The sequence below is a fragment of the Lytechinus variegatus genome, chromosome 17 (assembly GCF_018143015.1).
Source record: "Lytechinus variegatus isolate NC3 chromosome 17, Lvar_3.0, whole genome shotgun sequence".
NCBI lineage: Eukaryota > Metazoa > Echinodermata > Echinoidea > Temnopleuroida > Toxopneustidae > Lytechinus > Lytechinus variegatus.
In genome coordinates this window covers 1,012,261-1,018,272 of record NC_054756.1, presented here as the reverse complement: position 1 = coordinate 1,018,272, position 6,012 = coordinate 1,012,261, and the positions used below count along the sequence as shown (strand labels likewise).

Sequence of the window (6,012 nt, the reverse complement as noted above, 5' to 3'; positions counted from 1 at the left end):
TTTATTTTTTTGTAATATTTCTTTATGCACTTCTCAGTTTTTGTATTTTTTGGCTATTATGTAAAAAATTATGAAAGGCCTAATTCTTCTGTAAGGATTACATATTTGCATTCTGTAATCTAAATTTCGTTAAGCACAACGAACTTCAGTTGTCAAATCATCAAATTGCAAAATGTTGTAAGTCCATGTGTAAATCACTTGACATTTTAGGCTATATTATGCTTCACGGTGCATCAAGGTGGATAGGCCCTAAATTTATGCGTGCTTATTAATCAAGTCATAAAAAACAACAGGGGAAAAAGGTGTTAGCTTTCCCAACCCCCCCCCCCCCCTAAACAAAAGTAACGCGATGTTTTACCCCGGTGTTTCACATTTTCCTTTTATATTTCTTTCTACCGTTTGAAAAATGGCGACGGTCATCATGCGATTGAGCACATGTACTGACGGTACATGTGCAGAGACCACACAGCGCAGCGCGCGTGGCCACGTACGTGCAATAAGTACAAAAGCTAGCTACCGTTTACCGGCGGTCGGCGGGGGGCGCGCCAGCCCCACGTTCCGGTACCCAGACCCAGCGCTCGCAAGATCTTGAAGTTAAGAGTGACTGACCAGTATCAGAATAACGACCTGGCAAATCTTATTAAAAGAATGGGACCATGAAGTCCTCATTGAAACTTTCGAAGGTGAGTTTCGTTTTTTTTCTTTGTAGCGTTTTACCTTGGTCTTTATAAATGTTAAACTTGAATGGCTGAAAATCAATTGGCCGACTCACAATCTACCGTTGTTCGTAGATTGTAGCCTAGGCATACGACGTCATTGAAGTTAACGGTACCGTTCGCCCGTGACAACCTGCCCTGCGCTGCCGGCACCGAGGGCCAACCTTTCCTTAGCCAGGCAGCTTTCGGGCCTAGGGCTATAGGCGCATGCCATTGATGCCCAGGCGGGGGGGGGGGGGGGAATTGGGCGGATAACCAATAATGTCAATACAAATTGGTATGTCTAAAACTAAATTAGCCATCACCATTTATGCACTTCATACAGTTTGATTCTAGGATTCTACTAGATCTAGATTATAGATCTAGGTCATTTGGGGTCAATAAACATAAAATATGTTGATTTTTTTTAAATGTTATAACTTAAACAATATATGGACCTAATTCATGAACTTGGACATAGTGGTAACCAAGTATTACTGATCATCCTGCATGAGTTTCCAGGTCACACGTTTAAGGTCAAAGGTAATTCAGGGTCAATGTACTTAGAAAATGCTCATTTTTTTATGTTCATTACTTTAAAAGTATAAGGGCATATTTCATGAGGCTTAAAAGGTTATTAAGTATTGCTGATAATCTTGTATGAGTGTTAGGTCACATGATCTAGGTCAAAGATCATTAAGGGTCAAACTTTGTCCATGTTGGGGTGACATCACTGAAATCTTATTCTTAATCAAATATAACATTTTTAATTTTTGAAGAATATTTTGCAAGTAGGCCCTATATCCTTTTCACATAAATCAAGTATCAGCAAATGGACAAATGTGCATGATCTCAGGTCAAAGTCAACATGCTATATATAACCATTATCACATGCATGTGTACTCTTTTTCCTCTCTGTTTTACATGTAGTTGTTTTCAAAGTCAGCACTGCTGCAATAATGAATTATGTGATCAAGGCGAAACTGCCAGAGGGGATCCACTTGTTTATCATAAATGTGAAGTACTTTACATTTAAGCTTATTATTAATTTCTTTTCAAATATTTGTTTCTCCACAAACAGTAAATGGAATTGATGATGATAGTTTCTGGCTGTTGGAGAGCGTGGAAATTAAAGAGCTTATTCCAAAGATGGGACCTAGGCTAAAATTCATCAAAAAATTCTCTGTACAGGTATGACTATTTTGTATTCTAGTTGTAAAGCATGTGTATAGTTTAGGTAAATCCACCAAAATGCACCTAACACTATTCCAATTCATTGCTAGCTAATATGAATGGATATGCCCTATAACAGTTATGAGGTGGAGGATATGAAATGAAAATGTATTTTACAGGATAAATTTTGCGATTTACATGAAAATTTAATTTGATCGGGTGCCCAAATAAAAATAAAATATCTGCATGTTTTTGTTTTTTCAATTAAAACCTATTTCAGAGCATGGAATGGGTTGAAACTTTCAGGATATATTCTTTGTCTGTTATTAAATTAGATAAATGCTAAAAGACATTTTTTTTTCAAATTTAAAAACAAGCATCGCCGAGAGAAGGCGCTGATATCCAAAATTTGAAGATTTGAAATTTTCTCAGAAGGGGTGGTTGGAAAAATATCTAGCGGTCTCTATGCTTCAGTAAGACTTTTATATCGAATTATATTTGATTATCAATCACATTGTTGACCCTTTACCAAAGCTATACACAGGCTTTAATCATCATTTATATTCAAAATATTAAATAAGAATATTTAATATGATGGGTAATTTTGAAACATTGCCTACCAGGTACATGCTTGTATTTTTTTTTCATTTGATTACAACTTTGCTGATATTCCTGAACTATTGAATTTGAATTTTAGAGTAAAATCTGTTTCAACCTAGAAAGATATGATGAGACCTTGTTGATATTAAGAAAATAAATAAAACCAAAAGAAAAACAGATTAAAATATGAATAAGAATTAAATTAAGACAACGAAAGAAAAATTGATTCATGACTGAAAAAAATACAAATGATACATGTACTAAGATTTTAATAAATAACAGGAAACGGGAAAAATAAATTTCTGAAAAAGAAATATCAATAGTTCATTATCACTTTTAACAGTTAAGTTTATCCATATGTAGAATTTATATTTTTTCAACTGACAAAATTGCTTTCAAATAATTCTTGCCTCATCCCAAAGTGTATGTATCTCCAGGGATGTGTTTTGATTATTTAATAATTCATTTTGTTTTTCTCCAGTAACTGCTGCCAAAAATAATCAACATGTCATCTTTCATCTGCTGCAAATGTCTTTCTAAAATTCCTGGAGGAATTTCTGGGCTATTTTGCCACCTGAAAGTAGTCCATGGTATACTAAAATCTACTTGCACAAAACTTGTTTGTGTAGAATGTAAGGAAATTTTGCGCAGTGGATCATCATACAAAAGGCACCTCATACATGTCATAGGGCATTTGCAACCCCCTCAGTTCACGCTGATGACCAGTGCCAAGCTAATAGAGTTCCTCATATTGACATATCTGACTTATCTAATGTAAGCAGTCATGGGGAATCAAGTGACGATGACTGTAATCGTGTTGAAATGAATGTAGATGCTGATATCGTTAATGACACTGAATATGATTCTCAAGAAAGCCTATCAGACCTTGTAGCTGCTTTTTAGCTCATTTACAAAGCATTTTAATTACTGTTAACTTGGAGTGTTATTGCCAAGAAATCATGGCTCTTGTAAGACTTTTAAACAATCACTGTTTAGAAAGGGAAACACCTTTAGTTGTTATTTGTATATTTTTTGTTTGTTTTATTGTTTATATTTAAAAGGAACTAGTACACATTTTTTCAACAGGCTTTTTAAAAGGTTTAGCCTTAAGAAATTCATTATTTCTTTTTTATAACTCAATTTTGATCATTGTCATTTATAGAGCATACATGTAAGTTGTTCAAGAATGCATGTTTCTTTGAAGACATTACAGGGGGAAACTACATTGATATCATTTTTTTTAATTCTTTTGATCTTAGTTGTAATTGAGAACTGTTATTACCATCACCATGTGTAAACTGAATAAGTGTTATATGGTGTAACATGCCAGTAAATGGTTCATGGCCTTCTAGTTTTATAGAGCTCTGTGTGAAGTAATTACAATGGAGGAACCTTTATAGATTTGATAGTCATATTCTATTGTAATGACTTGTTTATTTGATTAAGATGCCAGAAAGATAAATGGTAGATTTTTCCGCACCCATTTTGGCCCCCCCAAAAAAGGTTAAAAACTGTCCAGTATTAATTGTGAACTCAATTATTAATATTTCAAAGTGTTTCCTATAAACTGTAAGAATGCTTAATGTTGATATCCCTCTCAAGAGGTCATGTCAAGTCTTTTAGATTAAAATGGGAGAACACCCGATTGCATTTTATGTGTAGCATAAACATAATTCAATGACACATTGCTCCCTATACAGTGTGTATCAAAAAAAGTTTACACTTTGAAAAAGCCCTGGGAATTAAAAAATATACTACATGCGGGTAATTTTTTTCACATATAATCTTGGGTTTGGGTCTCATCTATCCAATGAAAGTAAAAGTTTTGACAGAATGTTACACTTGAGTGAGCACTGTCCATTTCTGTAAAGCTCGCAGAAATCTGTTTGCGCAGAAATGCTCGTTTTCATGCTGTGTCAAGGGGAAAGGACGAAATCAAACTTACACTACGAAAGATTTATCATACATTTCCCTTGCACTTTTAGTCAATTGGAATAAAACTGATAAATTCAAGCATTTTGTAACAATTTTGCCACCCAAATTGAAATTTCAACACTTAATAAGCACAACCTTTACCCTATTTTTGCCAGCTGGATCTGAGGACATAACTGAATCTGAACAAAAGTTTATATCAGACATCTCCAGCATTTTTTCACTAAGTTTTTATCATTGAAAGTTTGTTTACATTTCATTCTTCATTTAATACTTGTTTCTCCGCACTTTTCCCTAGCTTAGCAATGATTAACAAAATGAAAATCAAGCTTAAGCCATTCCATGCAAAACACAGCTCAGTGTAAAGCAAATATCGTCACAATGGCCTCGGTGTGTAGGGAGTGGGGTGGGGCAAAATGCACTCTTCGAAGTGTTTTGGGCAAGGAAACAAGTCAAACAATGTAGAAGATACCTTCAAATCAATTTTACCAGCTAAATTCCATGTGTTCTTCATGATTAAGGTATACTTTTATTCGCATAACTATTTCAAATTTCTGCGCAAATCATTTTTCACTAACTTTTCAAAAGTAAGTGGTGCTCACTCAAGCAGAAATATTTTTCGACAGTTATATCGTCATTTGCTTTAATGGACCTGTACCAATCATAAAATGTGGAACAATCTTCAGGATATTACAAATGTATAGTTTTACAGGATTTTTTCAAAGTGTAAACTTTTTTTGATACGCACTGTATAGATTAAAATTGCCATCAGTTCAGGCTACAATGGTAAGATATGCCAAGAATCCATCTCTGTCTATTGAGACTATAGCCTTAAAATGTAATTGATACCAATGTTAAGAGTGAAAGCACTTTTGTCAATAATTTTATAAAGACATAGGGAAACCAGAGGTTCAAAAGATATCAACAGTGTGTATGGGTATTCAATAAAGGGGACATTTCTGAATATATTTTAATTTTCAAATATGCAATACCCCCAATACAATGAAATCATTTTAGAATACAATATTTAATTTATATTTTAAGATAATTTTTTCTGAAAGTTGCTTCGAACATGCAACCAATTTAAAATAAAAAACAAAAACAAAATGGGGTTGTATGTGATAGGGCATACATTTGTTTACAAACATGTGGAGGTAAAAGTTTACCATTCAATGACAATATTCAATTTTTCAATTGAATCATGTGATATTGATTATAAGAGATAGTACTAGCCCCAGATTTACATTGGATACTGTGTACTAAGCCATTACAAGAATTTTGCATAATTGATAGAAATACAGAATACCGTATAGGTGGCACAAATATCTGAGAAGTCTTTATCTGGTGGTCACATGTGTCTATTGTAAACAAAAGCTTACAAGAAAGAGTTTTTGGTCTTCTACCCCCCCCCCCCCCCTGGTGATGGGGAGGTATGTCTTGAAATATGACACCGAGAGAGCAAAGGCCCATTTTCTTTATAAATATGTCTGATATAGTGATTAGATTGGATTTATGTTTATTTCAGATGTAAGTCATGGCATGTCACAGAAAATTCCAGATTTCTTTGTAGAGAAGTTGTAATGAACATATTGCAGCTTTATTATTTTACCTT

General features: G+C 34.0%; 1 long non-coding RNA gene across 1 annotated transcript; it reads left to right on the top strand.

The window, feature by feature from the left end:
* The first annotated feature begins 617 nt into the window (after window positions 1–617).
* LOC121430861 lies at window positions 618–3,192 on the top strand. Its single transcript, XR_005972076.1, has 3 exons — window positions 618–683; window positions 1,777–1,886; window positions 2,950–3,192. It is a non-coding gene; the product is annotated as an uncharacterized LOC121430861 (long non-coding RNA).
* Window positions 3,193–6,012: the final 2,820 nt, after the last annotated feature.